Below are 17,143 nucleotides of genomic sequence, written 5' to 3' on the forward strand. Positions count from 1 at the left end.
AAAGAAAGAAATGGAGGGAGGGAGGGAGGGAGGGAGAGAGAAAGAAGACAGGAAGGAAGGAAGGAAGGAAGGAAGGAAGGAAAGAAAGAAAGGAAGGAAGGAAGGAAGGAAGGAAGGAAGGAAGGAAGGAAGGAAAAATAAAGGAAACATGAACAAAAGAAGGAAGGAAGAAGGATGGATGGAAGGACGGACAGACAGATGAAAGAAAGAACAAATGAACGAATGAACGAACGAACTAAAGAAAGAAAATAACAACTGAATGAACGAATGAACAAAAGAGAAAGAAAGAAAGAAAGAAAGAAAGAAAAAGAAAGAAAGAAAGAAAGAAAGAAAGAAAGAAAGAAAGAGAAAAGCAGATGATGAGAAATCAGCAACTGGAAGAGAATTCTGTATCTAATAAATGAAAAGGCCCTTTTGATGGCTACAGCTGAAAAGATATTTTATTCCCCCCCCCCCCCCCGCTCATCCACCCCCTGCGTGTGGGATTTGTATGGAAGAGGCAGGCCCCCCTGCTGCTTAGGCCATGCCTCGTCTCTGGCCCCCCTCTGGCAAATGTTATGGAGAATTGGAGAAGAATTTTATGCTTGTCTTTCCCCCCCTCTTCTTTCTCCCCCCTTTGTCTCCTTTGAAGAATGACTTTAGACGTTTTATTTACATATTTAACCATGGATGAAAGGGGCCGTGGGGGGGGGGAAGGAGGGTCGGGCACAAGCATTTGGCCCCACAGTGGGGCCGGCTGGATCTCTCAGAAGGAATGGAAGATCTGAGTAGGCTTCTCCAAATTTAAAGGTTTTTTTTTAAGGGGACTCGAGAACGAAACACGATTTCGAATTGTGGGCCGACTCGGGCCAGAGAGACGTCTCGAACCCGTCGCTTCATCCTGCCTCCATCTTTTTCTGGCTCCCCTAAAACCGGTCCAAGGCTCCCATGCCCTTCCTCAAGGGGAAGATTTCTTTTAAAAAGGCTGGGAGAGAAAAGGAGCTGGCACATCTCATCGGAAAGTGTAACTAAATCTTTTCAATAAGTGGAGCGCAGCATTGAAGGAAAAGACAGGGCAGGAAGAAAAGGAAGGAGCGAGGCTAAGTTTTAATGGTGTAATCTACAGCAGTGAAAAATATATATATATAATAAAGGTCTTTGATATGGATAATGGCAGAAATCAAAGATGCCGCTCCTTTATCTGTGTAACATTCAATGGAAATTTTAAGGTACGAAGCGAACATTTGGGATTTCTCCTTTGGTCAAACATGATTAAAGGGGTAACCCAATGATTTTTTTTCTCTTGAATAAGTCATTCTCGGAAACCAAAAGCCGTTGACTCATCACCCATTCTGAAATGGGCGTCCCAAGGATGGATGGAGACGCCGCGGGTGCGTTTTGAGAGGCAGGATTGAACCTCTAAAAGTTCTGTCATTCTCTTGTAGAAGAAATGTCCGCCGGTAATTTGTCTCGTTCAGATTTTACCAACGGTTGAGACTTCCCAGCACGACCGCCTTTCTATATAACCCTCCATATTTATGAGATTTTTTTTCCAGATGTGTTTACCTTTCTCTGTAAGGCAGAGAGAGAAGGCCATGTCCGTGTTGTGGCCTGGATTGTCGCCTATGGCGGAAAACACACACACACAAGGAAACAAGAGGAGAGGTTGGAGGAAAGTTGAATTAAGAGTGTCTCTGTTTAGAACCCTGTTAAAAAGGGGGTCGGCCACGCACCGTCTCAATGGGTAGAGGCCCGATCTGGATTCGGTCCAACTGGATTTCAAAAGCTAGGCAGTAGAAAAGAGGATAAATGGGAACACGGGGATGGTGGTGATAGCTTTCGATTCCCCACCACCACCACTTAATTGGAACCACAAGATGGCGGTCAGCCTTCTCTGGTTTGGCTGGGTCATTGCAGGCCAACTGTGTTTCGCCTCACAGAGGCCAAACAAAATGGACGCCTCCCTCTCGCCTTCTCGGTCTTTCTCCCTTTCTCCGAAAGGCATCTCTTTACGAACAAACCCAGAGCCGTCGCCATCCCGTCAACCGGCGGAACTTTGGAAGACGGGTCTCGAAAGATGGGGGGCGACCGGACGCGCATCTCGCCGTGGGTTCGAAACTCGAAAAAACACGCACAACAGTCGCAAAACAACACACATAGCACATGCATAATAAATGCACGTCTCGTCTATAGAGGGGTTTTTTTTCCACCCTTTTCTTTAATTTTTTTTTCAAAGGGGGCATTTTCCCCTGGAAGAGGGGTTTGAAATATTACCAAAGGTTCGACGGGGTGCCGGGGAGTGAATTGCAGATCTGAACACGGCCCTTAATCCTCTTTTCATAGCCTGGCTTTGGATCACTGGCGGCTCAGGGACGCCCCGCTGCTTCCGGCTGAGAAGGAATCATTCAGAGGGGCTGTGTCTTTCGCTGATTCCCACAGTCTTGAACACAACACCATAGATAGACACCCTCCAACCAAATTAGATTAAACTCCTTCTCTTCCCCAGCGGGCTGGTCTTTTCACTGCCTCGGTTTCATTATTCGGTTACCCCTAATTTAAAAAAAAAATACTGCATCTTCTTTCTTTCTCTCTCTTTTTTTAAAAAAAGAAGACCCACCAGGGGAAAAATAACAGCAATTGACAAACCCCCGTGATAAAAGGATGGGAATTCAACCCTGTTCCCATACTTTGAAATTGTGTTGGTAGTTGTTCATTTTTTGGTCTCTTTTTTTTCTCCCTGGCTCAAGTCTCTTCTGAAAACCACATTGTTTTGGGTTTAAGACAAGTTTCGTCAGCATTGTGGCACAGGCAAGGAGAAATCTGTGTGGATCGGAAAGATTTATATGAATATATTTATATCTCTTGTGGGTTATTATTATTTTTTGGGGAAAAAACACTTCTCTATCCAAGCGATTTGGAAAGAAAGCAGAATGCAGGAGACAAGTTTTCACGGGGGAGGGGAATGAGAGAACAGAGTTTTTCTTCCTTTGTAGCAAAAGCGGGAAATCCCATCCTAATTTTGGTTTCCTAAAAACCAAATTAAAATCTTTGGAAAGGTTTGGTGCATACAGGGTTGTACGTAATGCTCGGCTCTTCGTGGCTCAACAGTTTCTTCGCGAACCTAGTGTTTCCGCACGGATTCTGCAGATTAAATACAAAAATAGCCCCCATCCTTCCTATGTGGGTGAAGCCTAGAACTTGGAAGGAGATGAGTTAAAAGTAACTTGTTCCTTTGCAGTAGCAGGAGAGTAATCAGTTGTTTACTTCCTACAGGGAAAAAGTAACTTGGGCAGTTTGTTCCTTTCTGTCCCCGTTTTTTTTTTTTGGGGGGGGGGATTAGGAGATGATGAGTTAGAGGTAAATTTGGGAAATTCCTTACAAAATATTTGTGCAATTGACTTCTGAGATACTGTAAAAGTCAGCCTCAAAAGTAATTAGAAAAGATTATGCTAGTAAAGCAACTTTGGTGCTCGTCCCTTGTTTACCTTTAGAAACAGAACTGCTTTGCATTTTATTATCCCCAAAAGTAATGGGTCACACCCAGACACGAGCCTCATCACCCAGGTATAAATACAGACGGTGTGGTATGAGCGTTCCTCGTGTCTAAGGAAGTGGATCTGGACCCACAGAAGCTCACAAAATTTGCTAATCTGCTGGTCATCAGGCTGAAACAAACTAATTTGGAAATAGTTACAAGTAGCCGTATAACTTGACACTGTGCAGCTAAGATTTTCACCTGATTTGAGAAGCTAAATAGATTCACGCCTTGGGATTTTTGGATTTCTTGGACTACATATCCCACAATTTTCCATTCTGGGGTTTCCACTTGACTTAAACACACCTTACAGAAGCCTAAATGTGGCTCAACTGGGGGAAAAGGCTTTGGGCCTTAGCTATGCCTAGCTGAGAGCTTTCTTTCTGAACAGGAAGTACAGCGCTGAAGAGCTGAAGCGCTACAGCGCTAAACCACACACAATCCAGTTGGGATTCCCAGTAAATCTGGGGAGCAAACGAAGGAAGTGGAAAGCAAAGGTGCAAACACCCCATCTGGAAAGGTCCCTATGTTACACGGGGTCCCCTTTTCTTGCATATTTATTTTAATAATATTTTATTTGAGAACCATGTTGGTTGATTGCTGATGAGCAGCCTGAAAACGCAGGCAGGGCAGTGATTATGTAGTGGTTGAAAGAATCTCCCTCCAGCCATCGAGCAGGAAAAAAAACCCACACGCCATCCACATTCTCCCGATAAGTCTCCAACGAGGGCATCATAAAGGTGATAGATGTTCACCACATGGGGGCCATGGGAAAAAATGTTCCTTCCCAGCACATCATTTGCGAAGCCGTCTAAAGCGAGCTGTAACTATTGATTATCATCTTTGGAACAGAACATCTTTCATGTTTACCGACCATTTCTTTAAGGACTTGAGCTTCACAGCGCCAAGCACCTGCAGAGAGAAATCAATAGAAGGCCAGCGTCCAGAACTTTTATCACAGCTCCTTCTTTTCCGGCCTTCCAACGCTATTTTCTTCTTTCCTCCCCCTACAGAGAGAAAATAAACACAGTTGAGAAATGTGCAAATTGAGGGGGTCCTCTGCTTGAGTTGAGCTGCCCCCGGTTGCTAAAATTAAAAAGACAATGGGCCTTTCTCCAGATGTGTTTTGGGTGGATCTCCAAAAAAAAATCTACATAGCATAGACCAGTGGTTGCCAACCTTGGTTCCCCAGATGTTCTTGGACCACAACTCCCAGAAGCCTTCAACAGTAGTTATTCCAGCCAGGGTTTCTGGGAGCTGTAGTCCAAGAACATCTGGGGACCCAAGGTTGGGAACCACTATCCCAGACCATTGAATCTTAGTCTTTCACTCTCTAGACCAATGGTTTCCAGACTTGATCCCCAGATGTTCTTGGACCACAACTCCCAGAAGCCTTCACCACTAGTTATTCCAGCCAGGGTTTCTGGGAGCTGTAGTCCAAGAACATCTGGGGACCCAAGATTGGGAACCACTGTCCCAGACCATTGAATCTTAGTCTTTCACTCTCTAGACTTGATCCCCAGATGTTCTTGGACCACAACTCGTAGAAGCCTTCACCACTAGCTGTTACCAGCCAGGATTTCTGGGAGTTACAGTCCCAGAACATCTGGGGACCCAAGGTGGGGAACCCCTGTCTTGGACGATATACCTCTGAACTTTGGATGCTTGACAGGCACAGTTCCACAGTTCTACCTTCGGACAATTTGAACAAAGTTGAGGACGTCTTGAGATCACTCGGCACTTGTCGGCCCAACACAGAGGCACTGTGCAGAGTTTGCGATTGGTCGGCAAGGAATAGTCACTCTCATGAATTGCAGGAGGTCAAAACAAGGTTATAATCTTGGAACTTTGCAGTTCGGTGAGGGACGTACGGTATAGCCCAACGTATTTGCAGGTTGCTTGGTGTTGCTATCTGATCCCCACTATCATCGAGTTAGTATCTGTTTGTTATATGTGTCAAGCTGTCCTGCATGACCAGATAAACAAGAGATGCCATAAAGTGGTGATCCCCAACCTTGGGCCTCCAGATGTTCTTGGACTTCAACTCCCAGAAATCCTGGCCAGCCGAGGTGGTGGGGAAGGTTTCTGGGAGTTGTAGTCCAACAACATCTGGAGGCCCAAGGTTGGGGACCACTGCCGTAAAGGACAGAGGAATGAGGGCAGAGCAGAAGTTCGTAACAATCAGCCATGCAGTGAAACTGAGTATATGGTAAACATTCAGTGTTGCTTGCTTGGTTGTAATAATTGCAGGTGGCTGATTGGGGCAGAAGACCAGGAGCCGTTCATAGGAAAGACCAGCTAAGAGGAAAGGAAAAAATTGCTCCCTTGCTTTCTTGGGCATTTCATAAGGCTCAGGAAAGCGATCATGAGATTTGCCTCCCCATTTGTTAGAAGAACATTTACAACCGGCAACCCAAGTGGCTAGATTCGCTTGGCCCCTCTCGGAGGCTAAAATGTTTAAAAAACGAGGCCGTCCTACTTGGGGCACAGAATACGAAGGCAGGGTTTCTCTGGGAAAAGAAAAAATCATGCTGGGAAAGATGGAAGACAAGAAGACAAGAGGAAGACCCAACACGTGACGGGCTGACTCCCTAAATTGAGCTGTTGGTGGGTGTTTTCAGGCTTGGCAACAGTTCCGAGAAAGATGTCACTTCCAACCTAGTTAAGCTTCCTCCCCGCTTGGTAGTGGAAGAGGAAAGGGGCACCCCCTTGTCTTTTGCCTCAGGTGGCCCAAAACGTTGGGTCAGCCTCCACTGCTGTTGGAGGAAGGAAGGAAGCCAGATGAAGCAACATTAGCTTGAGAGACTGGGAAAATCCACTTGTTGAACTCCAGGTGGTTTCTGGAAAGTCCGGCCGGAGAAGTCAGTTTTCCCAAGTTTTGACAGAGAAAATGAGATATGGCCTCCGGTTGGGATGGTTTCCATGTTCTCCCCTTTATGCTGGAACTTTCCATGCCTAATTGCATCAGCATAATCAAGCAATCAAGAGCTGGAATGGGATGAAGGCTTGTCCAGGGGGGGGGGGAGGCTCTTCAGCTTGATTGTTTTCTGAACACGGCGCATCCCACTTTTCTTTCCACGGCCGCTGGGCGTAATTGCTGAGTCAAACAATATTCCGTGAATGTTTGCTGCAAGCACAGAGCGATGAGGACAAATCAACCAGATTCTTAGGAAGGAGGCCTCTTTAAATCCCCGGGAAATGCTCTCCTCAAAGGCCCAGTCTATTTTTTTAAAAAAGGGAAACTGACCCGTGTCAGCATTTCCCATGTATATACTGAGGGTCATAAATTCATCGAATGGATATCTACTGCTCTCCTTCCAATCTGGAGCTGCTGGACTCCGACTCTTATAGCCGGGCTGGCTTTTATGGCTGTGGTCGATGGAAGATGTTGCCCAATACATCTGGGAAGGGCATGCTGGTTTATACTCTGCAGCCAACGCTGAGAAGCTTTAGGGCAAGTAGGAGGAAAGATGAAGGAAAGTGGATGCTGGTTTCTCTGCTCTCGGGTGGGGGGATGGAAGTGAAATTGTTCCAGAGTTTGGTCTGAACTTTATGAGAACTAGCCAAAGTGCTGAACTTCATCTCTCCCTGCCCCATGTAGGTCCATGTAGGTTTAAAAGAGATGTGGAGATCTCTTTTTAAAGTTCAGACCCATCTCCGGAGGCTGCCATCCTCCCTTGAAGATGAGGAGGTTTGAAATCAGAGTTTTCCTTCTCCTAGATAGGCTGCCTTCCAGGGCTGACAAGCCCCACCTACCCGGCAATGAAATATATGCCCTTGTGAAAAGGGCAGGGAAATGAGTATCAATCCGAAGACAAATCCCAGTGTGGCATCAAAGCTGGGACGTGGCTGAGGACTGACTGAAGGGAGATTATATACAATGGTTTCAAAAAATATGTGGCAGACAATCCTTTATGGAATCTCTCAAGCTTGCAGGGACAGTGGCTGTGCTGGTGGGGTCGTGGTCTTGAAGGAAGACTTATCTGGTATATAAATTAAGCAATGATCCATGGGCGATTTCAGAAAGCTTTGATTGAATTCCAGCTCTCTTTGGGGAGGCTGGGTGTCCTTTCCTTAGCCATGATGGTGAAGATGATGAGGATCAATCTCTCCTTGTCCTCTTCTTCCTCGTTAATTGCATCAGACTCCAAGCAAAGCATCAGTATACCAGGACGTTCCCATTTCTCAGCCACGTCCCAGCTTTGATGCCACACTGGGATTCGTCTTCGGATTGATACTCATTTCCCTGCCCTTTTCACAAGGGCATATATTTCACTGCAGGGTAGGTGGGGCTTGTCAGCCCTGGAAGGCAGCCCATCCAGGAGAAGGAAAACTCCAATTTCAAATCTCCACTGCCTTGTGGCTATATCCACTGATGGAAAAGGCTTTGGGAGTTAACCTCGAGGCACAACCCGGAGCCGGAGTCCCGGAGGCAGTTCGTGTTGTTCTGCCAACTCCTGCAACGTTGCTGGAACCTGTTGTATTGGCTCTTGCCTTTCCATTGGACTATTTCAGCGATGTGGAGAGGGGGGATTTGCTGTTTGGGTAACAGCCTGTCCTCCATATTGTTCTACCCAGGCTTTGTGCTCTGGAGAGGACACTCCAGCTTCGCATACCCTTGTCCAGCAGGCCGAGGCAAAGAGGAAGTCCCGAAAGCAGCCAAATCCGGGAGCTGGACAGGGGACGGATTGTATTTGTTCTCAGTGTGGAAAGGATGGTCACTCTCGAATTGGCCTCCTCAGCCACACTAGATGCTGTTTCAAGTCCTCCATATGGAGCAGGTTACCATCATCTCTCGAGACTGAAGGATGCCTAATTGAAGTAAAAAATATTTCATTCCAGTCACTAGAGAAAGAGACCTGGTTCGGGAACAAAGATTGCTGTACTCATTAACCCCTACTGAAGGAGTGGTCATAACACCGGTGGACCCTCCTATTGCTGTGCAAACCTGCCCTGCAGTTCACAGAACAATCGTGGTCGGATTGGTTCTCCTTTTGCACAGCCCACCTCCCAGGGTTGTTACACACGGCGAGCTGTGCCGCTCCGAGCTCCTTGTGTATCTCCATGAGATGAACAACAAAAGATGCCTGGAGGAACCTTAATGAGTGAAACCGCAGAATTAACGGAGAGACCCGTGGTGTGCCGGAGAGCTGTTTAAAGGCAACGTCCTTCTCTTCCCCCTGCTTTCAACTCTCTGGCAGGCTCGCTGAAAAGGAAAAAAAAAATCACCATCATCCCTCCCAGTAATGTAATAACACAGCTGGGCGAACCAGTTGTGCAAAGGCTAACCTCCGCTCTGAACTCACTCCAGTGAGATATTAATGAAGTTAACGAAGGTGCACCTGGCTTGAAGCCTTAGGTTTCTATGATTCATCTGTTTTAACACACCTTTGGCTCTTTCTTTCTTCTTAGGTAAAGCCCCCCCCCGGGGTGAACCGGTGATACCTGTTTGAGCTTTTGTGCCTTTGTGGTGGGTGTTGCCGAGCGTGCGGGTGGAAATTTTTTTCAGAGCATGCGAAGGAGAAGCGGCACATTTTTAACCAAGAGGTCAGACGTACCTGAAAAAGCCAAAGAAAACACCCATCTGGAGTGTGTGTGTGTGTGCGTTGGGACGGCTCTGTGATCTATCATCACGTACGTTCATGCGCATGCCTGAACACGGCAGGGACTGTCATGATGATGGAAAGGTCTGTATTGATTTGTAACAGATGGGGAGCGATCAAGGGTGTGGATGAGGGTCCAGCTCCATGACGTTACATATCGGTCTACACAGAGATGTAAATATACCAAAGGATAACCCTGGTTCGATCACGTCAAGAGTGCTGTCTTCTGCTACAGTCCTAGGCTGGTCCTATCATTAGGCAGTGTTTTTTGCTTTGGTCGATGGCCAGAAGGTGTTGGAAGAGAGAGCTCTTCCTTCTGCTCCATAGAATTGCTTGCTGAATCATATCGGTAGACCTTTCCCAAGCCCTGATGAAGAGGGTTGATCCATTGGTGTGCGTCCAGCAGTTATTTACTTCCACCTGGGTTCATCGGAGACGAAGCGGGGTGATGCTCGAGAAACTTATATCAAATTGTTAACCTTCGGAATGTCACAGAACTCTTCAGTCTCGATCCAGGGAAAAAACCCAAATAGTAGCGGACCCACGGAATCCACCAGATATGCATAAATGTTGACTTAACAGTCAACAGTTGGTTTGACGGGTCTTCTTAAGTTGGGTCTTCACATTAGAACGAGGTCTTTCTTGTCTTGCTCCTCTTGAAATTCTACTTTAATGCCCCACTTATTCTTACTCAGTTACCCAGCTTGCTGTGAAACCGGTTTCAGCTTTGTCTTCACCCTTGGTCAGAAAGTTGGCGAGGAGCTTTGGATTGGCCGTACCTTATTTGGGGAAACGCTGAAAAGATTTCCTTCTCGCACACATTATGGGTCATTCAACATTAGCTGGAATCCATGATTTGGGGGTGAAGACCTTTCTAAAGGATTGCTGTAGTGCTTCCATATATTTTTTAAAAACACTTCTCTTCTGCTCTTGCTTTAAATTCAGTTTTCTATGTGCAGTGTCGGGGGATTCTGGGAGCTGTAGTCCAAAAACCTCAAACCTACACACCCCTCAAAAAGGTTGCTCCTGTGGGACTTACACGACAGAGAGTCAGGGCCCTCCGGAGTCCTCCATGCCATTTCACCTCCGCTCCGAATTTTCTTCCGAAGCTTAGAAAAATGACTTCTGGAGCCACCACTCCCAGGGGGCTGTAAGAGCAGAAATCCGAACATCTCCATGTCAAGATGGGAATGCTGCTTAGATCCGGGTCTCCCTCGAGAGCCCTCTCGACCCAAACAAAACTGTAACACAGAAACCCCAGGATTAAAAGCTAGCTTCGGCAAAATTGGAACAAATGTTTGTAGGATTAGAAAGTCTGAGAGAAGTGAAAATTAATTACCAGGACGAAGAAGGGGGTATTTTCCTCCACCCTACCCTAGGCACAAACAGGCAGCTTTTCTTTACAACGGTAACAAATAACAGGGAAAAGTAACAGCCTGCCTGGACTCCCCCCACACCCCAAGGTAGAGAAAATATGTGCGAGATATCTTTGGTGCTTTGAAATCTGAAGCTCACCCGGCTGCTGAGAAACAGGTTAAGAGATCCCTGGGGCCGGCCACTTGGTCAAAGGGAGAAAGGAAGTTGGGTTACAGGAAAAACTCAAGAGCCTTTCCTAACCTTGTCAAAAGACCTCTTGGCTGTTTCGGCACTGACTCTGACAAGAGACGCTGGAGGAGAGTGCGGTGGATGCCCTGAGCTGCTAGAAAGACCAACAAGTGGGTCCTAGATCAAGCCAAGCCTGAACTCTCCCGGGAGGGCAAAATGTTGAAGCCGAGTCTTCTTTGAGCATCTCGCGAAGAAGGTGGGCTCCTTTGGGGAAAGACCTGGGAAAGGTGGAAGGCGGGAGGAAATGAGGAGGACCAAATATGAGACAGAGGGGTTCCCTAAAGGAAGCCACGGGCAAAGCAAGAGGTTGGGCGTTCGATTCCCCCCCCCTCCATGCCTCCTTGATAGGGGCTGGACTGGATGATCCACAGGGTCCCTTTCCAGCTCTGTAATTCTAAGAGCATTACAAAAATCTCACTTATCTCAACGTCCCTGCTAGCAAGGTTAAAAAAAAAAGAGTACGTTTCTGATTCACATGTGCTCCAGCAGCTGAGAGACAAGACAGAGGTGTGAGAAATTTCGGGCCGGAATCCAACTGGTAGTTCCACCTAGAACAGATCCATTTATTCTATGCGATGTATGTACGTGACCTCAACAGATGGGAAACTGATATCTGAGCGTTCAGCCTGGAGGCAGGCGTTGCATCACGGCCTCTCCCAATTTGAAGAGACCCTTGTCCAGCAGGCCGAGGCAAAGAGGCAGTCCTGAAACCAGCAAAATCAGGGAGCTGGACAGGGAACAGACTATATTTGTCGTCAGTGTGGAAGGGATGGTCACTCTTGAATTGGCCTCCTCAGCCACACTAGACGCTGTTCCAAGTCCTCCATACAGGGCACGATACCATAGTCTCTCGAGACTGAAGGATGCCTACTATGTACGTGATGACTCATCATTCAACAATCGATTCAATGGGCCAGAGAAGGGATGACTTTACCCCACTTTAAAAAAATGACTTTTTGTGCCTTTTACGGCTGGGGGAGGCAGGCGACGCAGCTGTCATACTATTATATATGATAGCACTTTTCAAATACTTGAAAGGCTGTCAAACAGAGGAGGGTGCAGGATCTGTTCTCGATCATCCCAGAGTGCAGGACACGCGACAATGGGCTCAAGCTCCGGGAAGCCAGATTTTGGCTGGATATCAAGAAAAAAACTTCTTAACTGTTAGAGGAGTACAACAATGGATCCAATGACCTTGTCTAATGCCGGAGGGATTCAAGAGAAAACCGGACAACCCTCGGTCAGATCTGTTTGATTTGCATTCCTTCCTTCAACAGATGGCTGGATTTGATGGCCTTCCAACTCCATTATTCTATAATTCTATACAAGGCATGTGTGACTAGAAGAAAAGGTTGGGAAACACTGTGCGAAACATACACACACATATATGACATTTCTAAAAATCCGGTCCCCTTGAGTTAAAAAAAAAAGGAAAATAAAGAAAAAAGTCTAGTATGCCGTTGAACCCACTAACTTGTACAAAACGCTTCTGTTCCTCTTTTGCCTTTGATGAAGTGAAGACTTTTGCTTTGATTCTGGCATTTCTACCCCGCGTCTGAGTGGCAGGGACTCCATGTACATTATTTATTAAAAATTCCGACTTGATGTCTTTACTCCTGACTGCAGATGCGTGTTCTTCCGCTCCCTTTCCTCCCTCCTCTCTCTCTCTCTCTCAAACTCTTCTTTTTTTAAAAATGAGTAGGGTGCTTTGGAAGGAAATCGGAAAATCAAATGGAGATGTAAGTTGCCTGCTTGTTCTGTTGTTGTTGGTTTGCCCAGTTGGGACACTGGGACTTAAAAAAAAAAGGGGGGGAATCCAAAGGGACAAGCACAAAATCCATTTCGCATGCAGAGGAGGGACAGGATCAACCCGACGAATATTCGTCCGTCTTTGAATTTTCAACCCATGAGAAATCGCCTGAGCCGAGCCCACGAGGCTTTTTGCTACTCGGAAGTAGTCTGTCCCTTTGTCGCACAGCGTGCATCCAGCAGGTCTTTTACACAAGGGTAGAAGTGAAGGATGGCTCAATCAGCCTGGTCTCCCTGTGTGCCACTTTCACATCTGTCCAGATGTTTTTTTCTGTATAATTTTCAGTCAAAATGGTCTAAATCGAGCCCTAAGGAAAGGTGAGGGAGAAGTGAACGATGAACCCCCAAAAATGACAAACTGGATTTGTGGTTCGGTGCATGCTTCGGTTTGCACAACCGGTTTTGCTGATGCGAAATGAAGTGCTGAACCGTTTTCTGCTAACCGCCGCCACCTTCTCTCCCATCGCAGCCCAGCTACAACAGCAACAAGCCCAGCGCCTCGCACGGAAGCCAGGCCTGCTCCCTCAACGAGTGCACGTCCCCCAGCACAACCCAAAAAACAAACTGCGAATCGATTCATTTTTGGGGTGTGTGTGTGTGTGTTTCATGATAGTTTGTGGCTGGTGGTAACCACGAACCATCCCAAATCGCCCGCTTTTCCGGTTTGCGCCCGTCTATAATCCCGAGTCTTAAGTAGAGTAGACATGGACTCTACGAAACTGACGCCAGTGTTGCTTGACCAAAATCCTGTCACTCCAGAAAGTGTAGCCTCAATCCACAAAAATTGGGATGGATAGCCATGGCTTCCTTTATCGAATCAGTCCATCTCACATTTGGGTTTCCTCTTCTCCTGCTGCTTCCAACCGTTCCCTAGCATTTCCCCCCCACCCCTCCTTCAAGGGTTGGCGAGTACTTTGTACTTAGAAAGGCAGTGCACACACACACATATACAAAAGCGGTCTTCTGGGTATTTCTTTTCTCTCTCCCCTCCTTTCCCCCCCTTTCCTCTTCCACTGTCAGTCTTCGGATGCAGCCTCTCGGCCCATTTAGAGCGAGGCTTCCGTGGAAAACTGAACGCTCTCCAAGAATGGTTCCCTCTTGGTTCGCTTTGAAGTCTGAACCCCCTTGTGTGTGATATGCCTCAGAGAGCACCAGTGTCGGTGGAGCGAGGCTGTGTGGGCCGGGCAGTAAACTGGGATGTTGCGCAGCTGAAACAGGCTGGCTTCCTCCGTTGCTCCTGCAAGAATCCGCGTGGCCTTACCTCGACTTCTCCCAGTTAGGAACCTCTAAAGAAGAGGGTGGGTTGTTGTCTCTTTGGACTACAAATCCCAGCATGCTGTCAAGTCAATTCTGACGTATATGAACCTTTTCTGGAGCTTCCTGGGTATACAGTACTCAGAAGTGCTTTCCCATCCTCTTCCTCTAGGGGGAGCCCTGGGACTGCGCAGCTGGCCCAAGGCTACCCAGGCTGGCTCGACTCGCAGGAGGTCTGGTGGTGGGAATCGAACTCCCACCCTCTGGCTCCACAGCTGGAGACCTTAACCCCTGAGCCACTTCTCTGCCTCCATAGCTATGGCCAAAGGTGTCTAGAAAAACGTTCGTCCTCCTTGGGTTTTGTTACGACCCAATCAACCCATCTACTGGCGTTTTTTTTCACACTATGACGCTTGTCCTAAAGTTATGGAACTCTTTGTTCGATGTGATGTTTTCTAGGTGCCTTGGAGGCTTAGTGGTTTTTTTTTTTAAGTGGAAAGATCAAATGCCAATCAATCAATCAAGCCAAGCAAGCGAGGGAGGGAGAGCGAAATGGTTCAGGAGAAACACTCCACACTCTCAGGAAAAAAGACTTTGCTGCATTCCCATTTCCCCTGAAGAGCTGGGGTTGCTCATCCTTCCCCGTTAACTTAGGCCGGGCCTTTGATCTCCGCAGGGGGGGGGGCTCGCTTTAACCACAGATGTGCTCCTTACTTAAAAGAGGGTCAAGCAAAACTATATTTTGAGTTTCGTTTTGAAAAATGGCTGGGATTAAGGAAGGAGGAGAGAACGCGGAGGAGATCTTGTTGAAGAGGAAGGACGGAGATAAGAGAAGTCCCTGAGCGGGTCAGCCTTGGTGGCCACCCTTTCCCCTCCCTCCCAGCCTGTGGTCATATAAGTTACTTTTGTCTGGATCCCATTTCTCCCAATCCACGCTGGCGGCAAGATTCTGGGAGATGACATTCTAAAACATCTGTTGGCGATATCTTTATCAAACCGCTACTATGGGAGTAGTGGCTAGAGGGGTGGGAGTAGGACTCGGAAGACATGGGTTCGAATCCACACTTAGCCATGGAAACCCATGGGTGGTGCGTGTATGTTGTGGATGCAAACACTCCTGAAATATCCAGAAATCTTGAAAACCCTGTTAGGGTCATCATGAGTTGAATGCAACTTGGCAACACTTAATGATAACAGTATGTCTTTAGGTGACCTTCCATCTTCAGGAGAGGGACGTTGTTATTGGGGTAGGGGTGGGAGAAAGTGAGGTTGAGCCCTCCACTCAGCTTGGGGGACAGCTTTCAGCCAGTCTTTGACCCTGTCTCACAATGAAACCCATCGTATAGTGTTCTTAAGATAGTAAGATGATATGAGTGGACGGGAGAACCACGTCTACCATGATCCTGTGACTTGCCCTCCAAAGAGTGACCTTTCCATGCTTCTCCTCCAGCCTTATGAAAAAAGGCAAAGAAGATCCAGCACCCTTATACGTGATGAGGTGTGATTTAGGGTCTTTACAATCACAGATTCATTTGGGAAGAGTGTCATTCTTGCATTTCCCATCTTGATTGTGCATTCGCACCCCCTCTAGCCATCTTCTGGGGAATGCATGGGCCATTTTCATGCCTCTCGCCTTCACCATCATCATGTTAGAAGTGCAGAGCTGGAAGGAACTCTAGAGGTGGCCAAATCCAGCCCCTGCCAAAGACGCACCACGAATGCCTAAAGCCCTGAACTATGGCCGTCTTTTTTTCATTTCGTTTCTAGAAAAAGGTGGAGGAGAAATCGGTTCTCTAGTGCTTGGAAGGTCAGCCTTTTGGACTTCAGATGTTTTGGTCTTCAACTCCTATGGCTATTGGTCAAGTGTTGTCTCAGATGCCCCAAGGAGGGGATACTAAATCTGGGTTTTCGTACTGCATACTTTAGAAGGACTGCTTAAGTCAATGGTCCCCAACCTTGGGCCTCCAGATGTTCTTGGACTACAACTCCAAGAAGCCTTCCCCACCCCCTCTGCAGGCCAGGATTTCTGGGAGTTGAAGTCCAAGAACATCTGGAGGCCCAAGGTCGGGGACTACTGGCCTAAGGAACAGAACCACCATCAAATTAGGTGCGGTCCCTTGGCGAGCTCCTTTAAACTTCAGATTAAACTCTAGAGCATGTGCATCGGCCTATGACATCCATCAGCCTTCACTGGACGTGATCACACAGCTAGATCAGTGGTTCCTAATCTTGGTTCCCCAGATGTTCTTGGACTTGCAGTTCCCAGAAGCCTTGACCATCAGCTGTGCTGGCCAGGATTTCTGGGAGTTAAAGTCCAAGAACATCTGGGGACCCAAGGTTGGGAAGCATTGATCTAGAGCAGTGGTTCTCAAACTGGGGTCCCTAGATGTTCTCGGACTGCAACTGTCAGAAATCCTGGCCAGCACAGCTGATGGGGAAGGCTTCTGGAAATTGCAGTCCAAGAACATCTGGGGGACCCCCAGCTTGAGAACCACGGATCTAGACAACATCTGGAGGACAGCACTTGAAGCCCACATCACTGCTAACCCTGTCCGTTCGAGGCTTTAGGGGCTGGTCTTCCAGGACAAGGAGTTTTCTGTGCTTTGGATATCTGAGGAAGGGCACACCACGACAACCCTAAACATCTTGTTTCCCACAAGCCTCTTGGTGGGAGTAAGTCCAACCTTCACAGGCTGAAGAAGCTGCTGAAACTCGGCAAGCAGAGTTAAAGAGAGAAGGAGAGGGGGTGGAGAGAGAGAGAGAGAGAGAGAGAGAGAGAGTATGTAAAAGGACAAAAATGAAACACTGATCACAAGGGAAATTCCCATTTCAAAGCACAGAAGCAGAAAAACCTTCAAGGAAGGGCTCATTTGCATTACAGAGACATCCTGTCATTTTTACTTCCTGCCGCAGATGAATTTATCACTTGTTAAAGTGCTGACTATCAATGACAGCAGAAATTACACTGCTTTTCATAGCCCAATTCTTTTGATAATTGCTCTTTTAACTGCTTCTTGCTTACAGATGTTATCTCATTTCTCCGGGAAGAAGGCCTGGGATCTGATCCTACTCAGATGAGATAATGTTCCCATTATGATGATTCCTTTGCCTCTTTTTTCCCTTCAAGTGGAAAGCGCTTGACCTGATAAAGCGGAGGCCCCCAAAGAATCCGGGAGCTGAAACAGAATTCAGATCGGAAGGCTGGGATCTAAGGTTGATAGGCTTGCCTTTCCAAACCAAGGGAGACAAAATCTCTAGCTATTTCAATTTCTTTAAGAGGGTGGCAATGGAGGGATCCTTTCAAAATTGAGAGTGGAAGGTAATGCACTTCCGTTGCACAGTTTTGCTTTGTTTTAGT

Source organism: Pogona vitticeps, chromosome 14 (genome assembly GCF_051106095.1).
Source record: "Pogona vitticeps strain Pit_001003342236 chromosome 14, PviZW2.1, whole genome shotgun sequence".
In the NCBI taxonomy this organism is placed as follows: domain Eukaryota; kingdom Metazoa; phylum Chordata; class Lepidosauria; order Squamata; family Agamidae; genus Pogona; species Pogona vitticeps.